At 45.2% G+C, this 18,003-nt stretch overlaps 1 protein-coding gene and 1 pseudogene across 4 annotated transcripts in view; one reads left to right on the top strand and one right to left on the bottom strand.

The window, feature by feature from the left end:
* DPF3 (double PHD fingers 3) overlaps positions 1–18,003 on the bottom strand; it is a 256,781-nt gene that overhangs the window by 196,422 nt on the left and 42,356 nt on the right. The window lies entirely within an intron of this gene.
* LOC125909372 (RNA-binding protein PNO1-like) lies at positions 5,643–6,701 on the top strand (annotated as a pseudogene).

The following is an 18,003-nucleotide window of genomic DNA, read 5'->3' as shown; positions in this document are numbered from 1 at the left end:
TCCTGATCTGGGTAAAAGGAAGAAGACTCCTCTCGGAAAATGCAAAAACAAACAAACAAACAAAAACAAGAGACATGGTGTACTAAGGAACTGGCACAAGAGGTAAACTCTGTTCTTATGTGGTGAGCTCATTCATTCATTCGGCAAACATTCACGCACTCCTATAGCGCAAGGCACCTGTACAGGTCCAAAAGTATACAGAGATTCCAAATACCTGCCCTCAATGGAATTACAGTCTGGGAAGTGGTGCCGGGAATAAGGCATATCCACAGATATGGATAATAAAAGTTAGTAGGATAGTATGTGCAAAGAGTTACACAAGTCCAGACCTTTCCGTTCATGGCTTTGCTTCTGGCTTTGACGTATCACGTTCAATGTGGGTGACTGGGGCAGACCTTATTGAAAACAACAGGGGGATTGGAAAGAGGAGAAAGAAAATGGGACAGAAAAGAAAAAGGAAACCAAGCCCCTCCTTCCTGCCCCTGCTCCAAGCTCAGCCCTAGTTCTGGGAAAGCAAAGGACCAGTTGTCACTAGAAGTCCCCAGGCAGGTCCAGGCCACTGAGTCACAATTCAAGGCACGTATGCTCCTGTATCAACAAGGCACATTTTTGCTGAATTGCACAAAATTCTGGCCATCTGGAGTTTTCTATTTGATATACCAATTCCCAGTACCTGACAACCATGTGCCCCTTTACGTTTAGCAATACCGCATATACGTGCATAAACACACACGCATGCATGCTAACGGTGATCGGTGATCGAATGAAGGAAATTCTAAGGCTTTCTCACCTGTGCTTCAAAAGCTAACATTCTCTCCTTCCGAAAACAGTGACAAATACATGTTTTGCATGTGTGTAGCCTCTCATTTTTCAGCTCTTCAATAAATATTACTTTATGTTCATGCCACCAGCAACCTTGGTTGGTAAACAAAGGCAAAACACTATCATCTCCATGTTAAATACTCCTCCTTTATCCATTTGTTTCCTACTCAAGAATGGTTGAGGGGCACCCTGGTGGCTCAGTCGGTTGAGCATCCAGCTTCGGCTCAGGTCATGATCTCACGGTTCATGAGTTCGAGCCCCACATCGGGCTCTGTGCCAACAGCTCAGAGCCTGGAGCCTGCTTCGGATTCTGTGTCTCCCTCTCTCTCTGCCCCTCCCCCCTCCTTAGAAATGAATAAACATTAAAAAAAAATTTAAAAAAAAAAAAAAAAGAATCGTTGAACACCTACCATGTGCCATGACCATGCTGGGTATCACGTTTTCTAGCCAGAACAAGACAAATGCAAGTGCTGCCTTCAAATGGGTCACAGTCTAGTGAGGGAGAGAGACAGGGAAATGCACTCCGCCTCCAGGATCTGGAGCAGCTTCCAGAGGAAATGATGGAGACAAACCTTAAAAGACTACTGTGAGAGGCACCTGGGTGGCTCAGCCGGTTAAGTGTCCAGCTCTTGATTTCACAGTTCATGAGATCAAGCCCTGCATGGGGCTCCACGCTGATAGTGCAGAGCCTACTTGGGATTCTCTCTCCGTCCTTCTCTCTCTGCCCCTCTCCTGCTCACACTCTCTCCCTCTCTCTCTCTCTCAAAATAAATAAATAAACTTAAAAAAAAAAAAAAAGACTACTGTGATTTTTGCCAGGTGGAAAAGAGAGGGATGGGTCAGCAATTTGTGCTCAGAGAAGAATGAGCTGTCTGGCATTTCCAGACCACAGATGGGGTGAGGGGTGGTGAAGGGCAAAGGATGAGAAAGGAGACTGAAGAGGTTGGCTGGGCCCAGACCATAGAGCCAAGAGAGCCTTGCCAAGGAGTTTGGACTTTATCCCGTGGGCAATGAGGAAACCACTGAAGGTTTCAAGCAGAGGCAGGTGACATGATCAGATTTATGTTTTGGCAAGATTATTCCAGCTTCTGGGTGAAGAATACACTGGAATAGGAAGAGGCTGGGCAGACTGTAGAGACAGTCCCTAAACAGAATCAACAGGACTGGGTTCCCCATTGAAGGTAGGAAGGAAAGGAGGTGTCAACCTTCAGGCTTGAGGGGCCCTCATCCAAGACAGGAATCCAATAAGAAAGCAAGAGGCAGAGAAATTAAGTGCCTTGTCTAAGGTCACATAAATTACTGGATAGTGGATTGAAGCCAGGAACCTAAAATTCTTTCCAGTAGAAACCCCTTGGTTTGCCATGTTAGTATCAACCTGTGATTAAACTTGGCCATCATTTGCCAGGCTCACTTTTTGTTCCCTGCTTTTTCATGCGTGGACACTTTTTGTCCTAGGAAGACCATAAACTCAACAGGTCAAACTGTCTTTTGACCTCTCATAGGGCCTGGCACATACTAGGCACTAAGTGGTCAATGAATGTTTGTTATTAAATCAAACCCCAGGAGCCCAAGGGCACCTTAAGCATTGTCTTACTTGTGACACAAGACACTTTCTTTCATCAATTCTTAACAGTATTTTTAAAACACAATTCCTAGATCAAATAATTCCTAGATGTCTGGATTTCACAGTCCAGGAAATTTGTTACAACAAAAATTAGAGGGATCAACACGGTCTTGCCAATTTTTTTTTTATTTTGCCAAATAAGGACAATCTAAATCCCAACTGCCATCTATTAACTGCCATCTACTACTTTGGTTCTTAAAAAACATTTCATACGTATCCAAAAAGTCAGAATAATATAAGATTAAGGCTAATCCTTCAAATTAAATCAGAGTTCCTCACCCTTAGCACCATGGACACTTTAGGCCAATAAATCTTTGCTATGGGGATGAAGGGAGAAGAATGGGGGGGCTGTCCTGTGCACCTTGGGGCATTTAGCAGCATCTCTGGCTGCTATTCATAACATACCAGTAGCCCCTCCCAAGTTGTGACAACCAAACAATGTCTCCAGGCATTGCCAAACACCCCCAGGGGCAAAATCATCTCAGTTGAGAACCACTGAATTAAATAAAGCCTTACTAAAAATGTAGTTCTATTGTCCTTACCTTTTAAACCAGTGAAAACTTTAGCACAGACAGGCATCCGTCCATAAACCAAAGGCACAGAGGCTAAGAGGGTGGGATTTGAAATCACACTTGAATTCAAATCCCAATTATTCCTCCTTCCTGTTGTCGTTGTCGCCTGACCTTGACCAAGTGATTGCTCTAAACCTCCCTTTCCTCTCCTGCAGCATCTACCTTGTCAGAGTGGTTGGCAGGATTGGATGGAATAGGTACAACCCACTTAGCAACATGCCTGGCACATGATGGTCGGGAGAGGAAGGATGACCATTAATAATATTATTTCTAACACTTCTAAACACATACCACATTAACAATGGCTACCCAGATTTAAGACTGTCTGGATAAATGGACCCACACATAACACAGTAGGTCTTCAATAAACATTTATTGAATGAATAAATGAACCCTAAATCACCCTGTTCCCACCAGCTCCTGTCTTCAACCCTGCCACATCTAAGTCCTTTTCTCCTTTACCAGAACTTTCCCCAATTGTACCCATGGGGATTAAATACACAAAAGAAAGTCTGGCCAGTCCAGGACCTCTGCCTGGGGCTCTATGGCGGTGGGGGGGGGGGGGAACAAAGCGTGGGAGGAATTGGGGCGGGGGGTGCTTTGTGGAATCCTCTAGCAAGAGCAATATCAATCCACCACCCAACTACCTGCACTTGGAACAGCTCTTACCCCACCAATGAGAACACAGCCTTGTTGAGACCCACCACTAACACCACCCTGGTCATCACATCTTCAGGTGGCTGCTATCCTCCCTAGATATTTAACCTGGAGGTAGGCCAAGGACAGAAAAAGGAGATGGCCATATCCTTGAACAAAAGTAGCTATAAAAGGGCGTGGGAAGCAAGGCAAATGACAAATTAAACAAACAGACAACCTCAAAGGAAAGGAGGTGGAGAGGCTCCAACAAAAGGGTCAAGAGTTCCTGCTGCTTCCTGCATCCCCACCAAGCCCACCTCCCACCTCAGCAGGCAGACAGAGCACTGGTGGCTCTTACAAGGGGAGAAACACTCCTCATTATAAACCAGACATGCTCCTGGCTGAAGCCCAGCCAGCAATAAATTCTGGAGTTCATCTCATAAGCACAGTAAGTATCTTTGTCAATTTCCCGAAGGACTGAATTTTTCTGACCATCACAGGGGCATAGGACGTGAGCATGGGGCAGGGCGGGGACTTAAAAAAGCAGGTGATCCAAGCTCTCATTCTATAGATGGGGAAACTGAGGCTCACAGTGAGAAAGGAACTTGCTCAAGACCATCCACGGGGGCCCCACTCAGTGGCAGCGCTGAGCCAAGAGTTCAAGGCTTCAGTTGTAGCACTGAGCTTTGCCAGAAGCTCAGAAACATCCCCAGAAAAGGATGGTGTATTATGAACCGAATCTCACTCTTCCTGAAAAAATAAATGATCACATTCGCAGCTTCACATGAGGAGAGGATTAACAAGTTCTCACAAGGGGCCATTGATCTATGGCTTCTCCATCCATTTGGAAACTGAGAGAGAATAAATTAGTTCCACAGGAGGATCCAGCAACTAACTTCTCTACCCCAGCAAGCATCATTGGTCTTCTTCAGACTATCTGATACTATAAACAAAATACAAAGAGGATAGTAAAGACCATTTGGGGGAAATGTGCAAATGGTGACTGAGTAAAGAGTACAGGGGTGTTCACTATACCATTCTTGCAACGTTTCGGAAGACTTGAAATTTTTCTAAGTAAAAATTTGAGGGAGAGTGAGAAAGCACTAAAGAATAATCTAAACTAAATTAAATTGTTGTTAAAAATTCGGAAAGGAACCAGAAGGGACCAGAAAGGGATTCAGAAGGAATCATTCCTTCAGTTTCACTCAGTTTCTTTATCTGAGGACTAACACCCTCAGGAAAAAAAAAAAAAAAAAAAAAAGACATTGCAGAAGTTAGAGATGTAGGGTTCCAAACAAATATGTGATGCTGGTGTTCATAGTAGCCAGTAGCTATGGCAACCTTGGAATCCAATCTGATTTCAAATATTTTGTCCCATTAGCTCCCAAAATACACATATACTTGTCACATCATGTATCCTGGTGTTCTTGATTCAGAAAGTAACAAAAGTAACAACGGGCTATGGATGGGACAAATGTCAGAATCTTTCCCCCAAAATCCATCACCTTTGCCATACAGGTGGCTCATAAAATCAATTAAATGCAGTTTAATTTCCATTCAGTTTGGAAATCCTTTCATATAAATAAATTATTGAATCAAAATCCACATCCAAACCACAGTCAGTCAGCCATGTTCTCTATCTACAGTAGTATTTAATTGGCACCATATTGGATCCATAATCTAGCCCTGAAAATCTATCCTTGGCCACATAGACAAAATTCATGCCAGTGGGACGCCTGGGTGGCTCAGTTGGTTAACCATCCGACACCTGATTTCTGCTCAGGTCATGATCTTACAGTTCGTGAGATCAAGCCCCACGTCGGGTTCCTGACTGGCTGGTAGCACAGAGTCTGCTTGGGATTCTCTCCCTCCTCTCTCTCTGCCCCTCCCCCTGCTGCTCATGCTCTCTCTCTCTCTTTCTCTCTCAAAAATAAATAAATAAACATAAAAAAAAAAATGTCATGCCAGTAGCATGGCAGTCAAAGCTTGGAGATTTGAGGTAACACAGACCATTCAAGAAACCTGAAAGAATTCCTATGGCTAAAATAAGAGATGAGGGGAGATTCCTGGGGATAGAAACGGAGATGGAGGCCCAGAGCGCAGGGGCCAAGAACGGCTTCACCCAAGTCATCCATGAGGTGGCTGGCGGGCAAAGAAACCAGGCTGAGCAGCTGTCCGAGTGGGGAGAGGGCAGGGACATGGCCCACAGGGACACAGAGGAGGCCCGGCCCACAAAGAGGCCCATTTTCCCACCCCTCCCCACGGATGGATTCCTGAGTGGAAAAGAAGAAAACAAGGAAAATTCTGGTCCCAGCTAACAGATACACGCCATTGAAAGAAAACTGGATGAAGATATTTACTCCTATTGTAGAATGTTTGGCACTTCAGATGCGCTTTAACTTAAAATCGAGGAATGTAGAGATCAGGACTTGTAAAGAAACCAAAGATGTTAGTGCTCTGACAAAAGCAGCTGGTTTTGTGAAAGCCTTTATTCTTGGGTTTCAGGTAGAGGATGCACTTGCCCTCATTAGGTTGGATGACCTCTTCCTAGAGTCCTTTGAAATCACAGATGTGAAGCCCCTAAAGGGGGCTCTAGGGAGACCACCTGTCAAGAGCGATAGGAAGAACTGCTGGTAAAGGAGGAAAAACCAAATTCACCATAGAGAATGCGACACGGACATGGATGGTTTTGGCTGTAAGTTCACATCCTTGGCTCTTTCCAAAACATGAAGATGGCAAGAACCGCCATTTGCAACGTCATCCTGGGAAATCCTCCCTCAAAGGTTTATGGCAATATCCGGGCTGTGGCTAGCAGAGCAGCAGATCGTTTCTGATTTCAAATCAAGAGACTTTTTATCTTGTCTTTGGAATCTAGAGAAAAACCCTCCCCCCCCCCCCAACCTGTGGTCACAAGAAACCATGTGAAGAGTATTCCAGTCACTTTAAGGCTCCATCACTTCTGTTCTCAGCCAGAAGCATAAACAGAAAGGAAAGGTTTGGTAAAAGTCACACACAGCGACTTTGAGGATAATTTCCATATCTGAATGTGGCACACTATACTTACACATTAACTATGATTTATCACTTCATTTTAAATAAAAGATTTGCATAGTTTATAACTCTTACGGGAGGGAAACTTCTGGTGTAAACAGTCCTGTATGAATTTATCAACTTATTTATAAATTTGTAACTTCTTATAAATTTATAAACATTTCTTGTCTATGGAGTATAATTAAAACAATCATCCCACAAAAATAAATAAATAGATAAAATAATTAATTAATTAAAATAAAATAAGAAATGAGGGGAGAATGAGCAGGGGAATATGAAGTTGGGAAGACAAGTAGAGATCAGACCCAAGAGGGTCTGAACGCTCGACAAAAGAGGAGGAAGTTTATCCTTCAGGCAATAAGGAACCACTTTAAGATGGGAGGAATATAACTGGATCATTCCAGCAGAGGATGGATAGATGGAAGTAATTCAAAACTAGGGAGTCTAGTTGGAATGACAAAGACCTGACCTAAGGCAGTCAGTAGGGAATGGAGAATGGAGGACAAGTTAGAGAGAGCTGCTAAAGACAGCCAAGGCACAGGACTTGACAGGAAGAGGGCAGATGTGCCCTAGAGAGAGAAGAAGCAGTCCAAGACAACCTCCAGCTTTTTTGACCTGGTAAATGATGCTGCCAGTCATCCAGACGGGGAACCCAGGAGAAGAGAAACGTAGTAGGTTTTGAACACGCTGAAGTTCCACCTGGATAGGCAGGTGTGGAGCTCCAGAGAGAAGTCCAAACTGGATATACGCATTTGAGAGTAATCATCACATATATGGTGGTGGATGCCATGGGTGTGGATGAGGTCAACTGGGAAGAAATTGACAAGTAAGAATTGGTTCAAGAACAGAAACTCTGGGGGAGAAAGCTGCTAAGGGCAGGTAAGGAAGAGGAGTCCTCCCCAAGAACACTGAGGAGTGGCCTAAAAGGCAGAGACCCCAGCCTGCTTTTAAGTGATCCATTCTACCCCTCCATCTCCACAGGTTGGTCACACCATGCTAGCGTAGAGGAAGTAACAATAACGACCAGCTAGCGTAGAGGAAGTAACAATAACATATTAAAACAAACTCTCTTCTCAAAAACAAAAAAGACAAACAAGTCAATTAAAACACAGGCAAAGGATGTGAGTAGACATTTCTCCAAACAAAATACACAAGTGGTCAAAAAACACATGAAAAGATGCTCAGCGTCATTGGCCATTAGAGAAATGCAAATCGAAACCACGGTGAGACACCACATCACACCCACCAGCATGGCTAGAATCAGAAAAACAGATAATCACAAGTGTCAGCAAAGAAGTGGAGAAACTGGCCCCGTGCACGTTGCTGGTAAGAATGTAAAATGTGCAGCCACTGTGGAAAACAGTGGTAGTTCCTCCAAAAATTAAAGATACAGCTGTCATATGACCCAGCAGTTTCAATCCTAGGTGTATCGTCAAAAAACCTGAAAACATATGTTCACACAAAGACTTGTATTTGAATGTGCATGTTAGCATTACTCGTAATAGCGAAAAAGTGGAAATAACCCAAATGTCTATCAACTGATGGGTAGATAAATAAAATGTAGTATACCACATAATGGAATAGTATTCTGCCACTTAAAAAAAAAACGCAGTCTTGATATATGCTACTATGTGGTTGGACACTGAAAACATGGTAAGTTGAAGAATCCAGACACGAAAGTCCACGTATATTGTCTAATTTCATTTATAGAACATAATCAACATAGGGAAATCCATAGAGATTGAAGGAAGACTTGTGAATGCCAGGGGCTGGGGAGGGGGGGAAAGGAGTGAGAAGTGACTACGTAATGAGTGCAAAATCTCTTTCTGGGGTGACGAAAACGTTCTGGAATTAGGTAGTAGTGATGATTGCACCACACTGCAGGTTTACTAAAACCATTGACTCGTATGCTCTAAAACTAAAAATCAGTGAATTGTACACAGTTGAAATGGTGAACTTTACATTACATGAATCTTAGCTCAATAAAAAAAATTAAGTAAGTTCACTTTACAAAATTACCCATAGCCAAGAACAGCTGGGTAAGCAATTTCTCCAGCTTGCCCAGATATTCTACATAAAGAAAAGAAAATTCCAGATATTCTAACCAAAGAAGCCAAAGGGCGTGCTTCCCAAGAGACTCTTAAATATCTTTAAAAGTCCAATTTAAATTATATGTATGTGTGTGTGTGTGTGTGTGTGTGTGTGTATAATACCCATAGGTTGGGGATGAGTTGCTCTGCTGAAGAGCAGAGATGGTTCGTTCAGCTCATGATAGCTATCCATGCCTCGGTAGGGTTGCCTCACCCACTTTTAAGATTTCTAAATGTCAGGGTGACAGGGACACAACCAGGCAACCAGGATTTGACCTACAGAGAAACCACAACCACGCATGACCTGTTATAGTTATCCAACAATGACAGGAAAGGAGAAATGATTTCTGGACCCAGAGTACCCCAAAGCCCCAGAACAGCAGTCTCCCAGCTCATGCCCCTTATTCAACTCTTTGACACCTACAACCCTTGCACTGTGTTCAAGATGACCTCCCGAGACAACATTCCAAGCTGTCCCAGGGTGTCAGCGCTCACCGTGTAGGTAGCTGCTTTATCCACACGGTGCCTCAGGAGGTTACTCTGAATCGCTTTGGGCTTTGGACACAAGTGACTTTGAAATTATCACAATTTATATGGTTTACACCCAGCTCAACACCATCTGCGGCAGAAGTCAAGGCCTGAAGAAGCAAGTAAGGGACAGGAGATGGACCGTGTGTGCGTTTATCAGAGTAGCTCCACGCCTGTGGGCAGGAGAACCCGAGGAGGAAGCTCCAGGGTTCCATAAAATTTTCCTGAGGATAATTTCATCTCTCTCCTTTCTCCACTGACACGCATCCCTCTCTTTTTGTTCCCCTTCTCCAGCCAAATTCCAAGGGCCACCGTAGATAACAAGGTAACAGAATGCAAATGCTTCAAGGGGGCACACCCCTACTCCAGAGAGACTGTCAGAGCGGGGAGGCAGATCTGGAGTGAACAGCAAAACCTCGGGACTGCTCTAGCCATTGGATAAGCAACCCCTCCTCCACGCCTCCCTGCTCCTGCCTCTCCGATGGGAAAAGGAACACAATGAAACTAGGCTTTCCCTTGGGGTTCTGACCACCTTGTGTGGAGATTATGATTACCCTGCCGTTGCTATGCCTACCGTGATGTCATTCCTTTATCATTCCATTTGTGTGGATTTTTTTCCCCCTTTTCTCCAAAGGATACCCTACTCTCCAGTGCCTGGGAGCCCACTGGGAGCCCAACTCCAGTCCTCATGCTATCTAAGACTCAGGGAAACCACTCTGTCTGGGGACCTCAGGCAACGCCACATAGTCCTGATGGGAAAAAAAAGCTGGGAGCAACTTCCAGGATGCGGGTTAGTCTATCCCTATACTTTAAGCAGAAGGAAGCAGGGCACAGTATTTTGCCTTCTCCACTCAAAACTGCAAACAGGAGAGGGACATATGGTTAGGTCCTATCAGCTGTATTTAATTTGTCAGAAGAAAATCACTTCTTAAGTAAAATAAATGCAAAGAAGAATAAGGATAGAGGAAAAGGTGCACAAATCCCACACCATATCATGCACAGAGGAAAGCAAAGGAAGGGAGAAAATTATTTCCTCAATAGTTACATCTCGCACCGTCCAGCCATGTATCTCCAGGAGCTCTATGTCAACGGAAAGCATTCCTCTGGGTTCCGACTGTGCACCAGGCTCCGTGCTGGGTACTGGAGGCCCAGTCCCAGCCTTTAAGAGATAGTAACAAGATCACTGTTCACAATCACGACATCTACACAGGCTCATTCAAAAGGATTTTGCTCCACTAAATAGAGGAAAACTGTGGCTCTGAAAGACCAGACTATTTGTCTTTGGCCATGAGGCTCAGTCTACAACTTGTGGGCAGAGAGTGAAAGTGCGGGCATGGGCAGGCCTTGCCCCAAATCCTCAGGTGAAGGCAACAGCCTGCTGCCTGCTTCCTCCTCATTCTGTCTTCCCCTCCCAGGCCCTGCGGGGCTTCCGCAGACAGGGAAGGAAGGCAGAGGGCGGGGGCTCCAGTTCCAGCTGCTGCAACCGCACCAGGGGAATGGCAGCCACCTGCCTCAGACAGTGGGCAGGAGGGCCCAGGGAAGGCCTTCCCTGCGGCCTGCTCACCCTCTGCGGCCAAGTTCACCTTTATGTCATGGCCCTGCTCCTGGAAGTCACAGACGTCACTGTGAAGACACAGCTCCCTGTAGAAAACAGCGGTCCTGCTGCACTAGAAATATCCAGACTTGTTCCATAAAAATGGCAATGACTATTGGTATCAGCAGCGCCGTGGTCTGCAGCCAAAACCCAACACACAGAACTGGTGTTGTCTTTCTAAATCTACAACGTGCTTCTGATCGTTTAACCAAATATATGGTGTATCATCTATTCGTTTAATCAGAAGCAAGAGAAAAATCCGATCCCCATTTTGTGAATGAGGAAACCAAGGCCAAGAAAAGAGAAGGGGGTCACAGGTGACATCCATTGGCAGAGATGAGATTTTTATCTTAAATACTCATTTGGGGGCACCTTGGCAACAGCACAAGCCCTCGGCGCTTTGGGTGGAAGTCACACTACCGGGCTGCCAAACCAGCCACAACTGTTAGTTTTTTTGTGTTTAGTGGGGCCAGGGGGGTGGATGGCAAGGAGAGGCAGGAGAGAGATCCCCACGAAAGCCCAAGTCTTTGCTCCCCAACTGGCCGCTGAGACTGTTCAGGGGCCAGATGTCAGAAGTGGTGAAACTATCCTCCTTTTTAACAAGTCAGTCTGCCTTTCACCTGTCCTGAGGTAGGTGTCCACATGCCCTACTTTTCCATGCAGCCCTGCTCCCTTGGGAACAGAGGCCCGAACAGGCTGCTCTCCCTCACCCAGGTTATGAAGCCTTGCCATCCAAAACCAGGCCAACGGGAACGCACAGGAAACATTCACTAGACCGTGGCTTGGTTGGTTTTAACAGCAAAAGCTACATTTTAGGACCCACCCCTGTGAGAGAGGACCTCACAGAAATCTCAGAGTGGATCAAAGCAGGCCAGCCTGATCACCCCCACTAAACCCCAAGCTGCAAGGGAATCTGAAAAGCAGAAGTTCTGGAATCAGATCTGGGTTTAAACCTCAGCAACACCCACTCACGATGCAGCCTTCAGCTGCCTGCCCCTCAGGTTTCCTCCTCTTGAAATGGGGATGAAAATACCTAACTTCAAGAAAGTATGAAAATGCCAGTACATTCTAAGCACATCAAGACGGTAGCTATGATTACCGATTTACCAAAGGCAGCAGTGTGTCTGTGCTCAGACACCCACACATGTTCCTGGATCCTCTTCTGACCAACGTCCTTCACTTTCAACACAACTGGCCTCGGGGTAAAGCCTTCAGCCACAGAACTGAGCTCCGGCCCTTGCCAAGCTAACTGACCCATATAGGGTTCACAGCCCTGTTCTTACTAGAACAACTCTTTTGTTTGACTTGTAAATTTCTGCATGTACTTTTTATGCATTTGTATACATATACATGCATAGATAATGTATTCAAATGGCATTTTATCACATGTCATTTTGCTATACGTTGTTCTCCCACATCAGCACCCCCCATCCTCAGCCCGCTTTCCCCGGGTAGCCCATGTTAACATTTTAGTGTGTCCTTCTACATTTTTCCCCAGACTCATGTAATTTCACACACACACACACACACACACACACACACTCATAGTGGGTTGAGGGGGGGTGGTTATTGTTTGTTTAAAAAATAGAATTATAGATCATATATATTCTTCTCCCTTTTATTTATTCTGCCATACTTTATCAAAATCTTTTAATGGTTCTGTAATGATCCAAGATGTGAAGGTACCATAGCTACTGGGCCATTTCCCTACTGACATAGGCACTCATTAAGTTTCAATTCTTGGCTGCTACTAACAAGCCAGCAATGGATTCCTTGTACATCCGTCCTCACCAAAACCACTTTCTTTTTTTAAATTGTTTGTTCAAGTTTATTTATTGTTGAGAGAGAGAGATAGAAACAGAGTGTGAGCGGTGAGGGCTAGAGAGAGAGGGAGACACAGAATCCAAAGCAGGCTCCAGACTCCAAGCTGTCAGCACAGAGCTTGATGTGGGGCTCAAACTCATGAACCGTGAGATCATGACAAAAAACCAAAATCAGATGCTTAACCCACTGAGCCACTCAGGTGCCCCTCGAAGACCACTTTCTAACCAGACAAAATACCAAGCTCCAGGATGTGAAAGTCACCCATCAAAAGGACCTCATGATGAGCTCCCATTGTAGCCACTCATCCTTAAAACTCCTCTTTGCAAAGACCCCCTGCTTCTAGAAGGGCAAATCCCAGGCAAGGAACTGGCCTCCAACCACCAGTTCTTCCAGGATTCTACAGTGTCAAGTCAACTCTGCAGGTCTTAATTTTCCCACCTATAAAATAAAATAATAACAGCCTGGTGCTGCGGGATCTGAGAGCACTTTTGTGAGTGATTTTTATGAGGAAGCGGTGTGTGAAGTAATATTTTTGGTGTTATTCTATGGGATGTTGTTTCTAGCTTGTTGTTTGGGGGTCACAGAAGGGAAGGCAAGCCAAAACGAACAGATTTGATTAAATTCCCGCTAAGATTCAGGGGTGCCTGGGTGGCTCAGTTGGTTGAGCATCCGACTTCGGCTCAGGTCATGATCTCACCGTTCATGGGTTCAAGCCCTACGTCAGGCTCTGTGCTGACAGCTCAGAGCCTGGAGCCTGCTTCGGATTCTGTGTCTCCTTCTCTCTCCCTGCCCCTCCCCTGCTCATGCTCTGTCTCTCTCTGTCTCAAAAATAAATATAAACATTTTAAAAATTTTTTGAATTCCCACTAAGATTCAGAGGTCCCTATTTATAAGGTTTCGGGGGCTGGACGGGAAGGCCTCCTGTCCCTCTGCATTGCTGAAGCACCTTGCACCATGGCTGTTTACAAACAGAAGTCAGAGCTAGACCAAGGGACTTTTGACTCTCTATTTGCCCAGCTTTGTCGAATTCCAAAGAAGGGCAACTGTAATTGAAGTTATGGGAGGAACGACCCAGCGAGCAAATTTTGGGAAATCGGTAATCTCACTGATGTTTGATATTCACTCAAAACTTCCCTAAACTCTACATCTCATTCAGTAAAGGGTGTGAGGAGTATTGGGAGGGTAGGAGATGATTCTTTTTTGCAAAGGATGTGGCAATTAGTATTTCCTGTTCTTGAAAATAAAGCAGACATTTTGGGGGGTGGGAGAGGAATCCTAAACCTTCCATTTCAGGTAGTACTACTCAGGTAGCATTTCAAGAGGCTCCCCAAAAGAGGGAGTTCCAGCAACTCAAGTGAATTTGCCCAGTGACCACACGGTCCACACGCATGAGAGGGGAGAAATACAGGAATGGCAAAATGACAGAATGAGCACAGTGTTATTCTGCCTTAAAACCCAAATCAGATGTGAATATGGAATCATTTTCTTCATCAAAATCAAGCAGATGATTGGCACCCCTTCCCCGGAAGAGCGTGTGGCAGCATTTACTGAATACACACCCACCCTCTGACCTGGAGATCCCACCGGCAGGTGTGTGCACTTCAGGCCCCCAAAAGACATGTGCCAGCATATTCCTCACTGTGAAATTCGTAGAAGTCTCCAACTAGGAACTGCCATGTGTCCCTCAAGAGTAGAACAGGCATGGGGCGCCTGGGTGGCTCAGTCGGCAATGTGTCCGACTTCGACTCAGGTCATGATCTCGCGATCACAGTTCACGGGTTCAAGCCCCACGTCAGGCTCTGTGCTGACAGCTCAGAGCCTGGAGCCTGCTTCAGATTCTGTGTATCCTTCTCTCTCTGCCCCTCCCCCGCTCATGCTCTGTCTCTCTCTGTCTCAAAAATAAATAAACGTTTAAAAAATGTTTTAAAAAAGGGTAGAAGAGGCAAAGAAATGGTCTATTTACCTGAAGGACAACACAGCACTAAGAACAAACAGCCTAATACTACAGTCAACACTATGGATGAATCTCACAGTGTTGAAGGGGGAAATCCAGACGCAGAAGCGGACATACCCTTGGCGGGGTTGGGTAAGGGGTGAGGTAGTAACTGGAAGGGGCACAGCTGGGCTTCTGTCCTGTTGTTTCTTAATCTGGGTGTTGAGGACCCAAAGAAATTCAACTTGTTGAAATGTATTCGGCTGAACACACCGTGCCCCTTTCTCTGCATATGCTACACTTCAATATTTAAAACTTTAAAAAAATCAGTCAATGAGCAAAACTTAAAGGTGATTATGAATAAAGTAATCAGGCAGACAAGGCTCCTGGAGCCAGATCGTATCTGGCGTGTATCGTTCCCGGGAGCTCTCCTGTCGATGCAAAAACCAGACAGATTAGCTGAGTGTGCAAGACGGGCATTCTGTGAGAGGAGATGAAAGGCGAACGGAGAACCTGGCACTTTCTTTGGAAAAGAGCAGTTTCACCAAAGCTAGACGTGCAGCCTCCACTCAGGTTATTAATCCAATGCGCTGTTACAAATGGACCCACATTTGCTTCAAAAATACTCAGGGCTGGGGCGCCTGGGTGGTGCAGTCGGTTAAGCGTCCGACTTCAGCCAGGTCACGATCTCGCGGTCTGTGAGTTCGAGCCCCGCGTCAGGCTCTGGGCTGATGGCTTGGAGCCTGGAGCCTGTTTCCGATTCTGTGTCTCCCTCTCTCTCTGCCCCTCCCCCGTTCATGCTCTGTCTCTCTCTGTCCCAAAAATAAAAAAAAAACGTTGAAAAAAAAAAAAAAAAAAAAAAAAATACTCAGGGCTTTGGTTTTCGCTTTTCTGCCCTTAAAAAAAAAAAAAAAAGTTTGGAATGAGGGAAAAGGCCTAGTTATTTTATATGGAAATCGAATCTATTTTCACAGAGACTAGAGTGAAAATCCCATCAATGGGAAGGAAGCGGAAGCTAGAGACAGAAAGAGATGCTCTATAAAGCTCTAGCACCACAGGCAAACTTGGGTCTCTTCTCAGCTCAATAACAATATTTGTAACAATGGCTAACACTTAAGCAGGTTTATATAGGCTAGGCATTGCTAGAAGTGCTCACATGTATTAATTCATTCAGTCCCCATCTGTGAGGTAGGGGGTTATGTAATTCCCAACTTACAGACTGAGACTGAGGCCCGGAGAGGTTAAGAAACTTGCCAAAAGTCACACAGCTAGTAAGTGACAGAAGTAGGCAGTCTATCGAAAGTCTGTGTTCTTAACCATTATACCCTATTGCTTCCTAATAAGCACTTATTAAGCCCCTACTGTGCACTGTGCCGAGCAAGAGAGATACTGAGATACAGAAAACACTAGTCCGAGGGTTATGGAGTTAGTCCAGGCAGTGACAAGGATCACACAGGCATCTAGCCATCTAATTTCACAATGAAAAGTTGGAAAACTGTCTCCAAACACCTGGATATTTAGTTTTCAAGGACTCCAAAAGCAGTGTCCTTTTTCTCACTGATACTATGCTACCCATTAGAGTAAGTTGTAAGAATACACATTCCTTGATGCCCCACCCACCCCTGAGTCATGAGACTCAATAAAGCTCTCATTAAGTTAAGAGGCAAAGACGACCTGTAAGCACATTTGTTTATTTTTCCTGAACTGCCCTCTTGTGTAAAAAGGGTTGTTCACCCCTGATCTAGCAGGCATACATACAGGGCCTCTCAGAGGAAGAGAGACTCCCCCCCACCAGGTACCCAGGTGATTAAAAAATGAAGAAATTCGGGGCACCTCGGTGGCTCAGTTGGTTGGGCGTCCAACTTCGGCTCGGGTCATGATCTCACGGTTCGTGGGTTCCAGCCCCACGTTGGGGTCTGTGCTGAGAGCTCAGAGCCTGGAGCCTGCTTCAGATTCTGTGTCTCTCTCCCTCTCTCTGCCCCCTCTCTGATCGTCCTCTGTCTCTCTGTCCCTCTCAAAACTCAAAAATAAATAAACATTAAAAAAAAAAAAAATGAACAGGGGCGCCTGGGTGGCTCAGTCAGTTAAGCGTCCAACTTCGGCTCAGGTCACGATCTCGTGGTTCATGAGTTCGAGCCCTGCGTCGGGTTCTGTGCTGACCGCTCAGAGCCTGGAGCCTGCTTCGGATTCTGTGTCTCCCTCTCTCTCTGCCCCTCCACTGCTCATGCTCTGTCTCTCTCTGTCTCAAAAATAAATTAATTTTTAAAAAAACATTTAAAAATAAATAAATAAATAAATAAATAAGAAGAAATTCAAGGCAGGACTACAACATGTATGGCACATTTTAAACGTGCACACTTCACGAATTCACACTTTTCCCATACATGCACACACAAACCCAAATACGATGTAAAATTACTATGATCTCGAAAGAATTACAGGATTTACTATTCTTAATATGAATTCGTAGTGCCCGGATGCCATGGATGGTATGATCTAGGCACAGAAGATACCTGTGATCCCTTGTGACGTACATCCTGGTGACTACGCATATAATCTCATGCAGAGACGACATCACAGTTTCAGCTGAGGCCTCCAGAACTACAGACCCCGGTTTAATCAGCTCTCACATCATCCCCACCTTATTAACAAGCTTTCCTTAAGGAAAGAAGAATAAAAGATCGATCCCAGTGGTAAGAAGAGTGAAGGCCCAGTTGGGAACTGATGAGAGAGAAGACATGAGGTTCACAGAGCTGGAGAAAATGTGAGTGAAGACCCCAGGACATGGCCACCTACAGAGCCAGGCTAGCCAGCTGTAGGATCTCCATGACACCAAGAAGTCAAGACCAAGAGGTCAGCTAAGGTTACCAGAGCCAGGCAGGAGGAATATGACCACCTGCCTCCTTACCCGTGAGGCTAGCTCCTACCCAGGACCTTAGATGCCCCACTCACAGTGCTGGCCCACCTCTGCCAGCTTCTCCACAAGCACAGGTGGGGTCCTAAGCACTTAGGAGTCTTCCAACATGTACTCCCTTCTCTAGGTCCACCCCATTTCCTGGGAGTCAATTAGATGCTTTTAGGGAGTCAAAAATGGTGCCCATTGTGAGATGCTACTTTCTACCAGAGTAGTGTGTGGTCTGATTCCAAAAGCTGGGGATGAAAAGAGTATGAAAGCTCCTCGGATCTCTGAAAATGAGACAGTGCCAAAAACCGGTGGAAACCCATTGTCCAATATCTGTTTATTTTTCTGCTAAAATCTACCCACCGTGTGAGTTGCCAAGGCAAGTTACGTCTCTTGTTCTGAAGCTAGGAAGGTTCTCTCTCCACAT

Source organism: Panthera uncia (assembly GCF_023721935.1).
Source record: "Panthera uncia isolate 11264 chromosome B3 unlocalized genomic scaffold, Puncia_PCG_1.0 HiC_scaffold_1, whole genome shotgun sequence".
Taxonomy (NCBI): Eukaryota; Metazoa; Chordata; class Mammalia; order Carnivora; family Felidae; genus Panthera; species Panthera uncia.
This window is presented reverse-complemented; position numbering and strand designations above follow the sequence as displayed.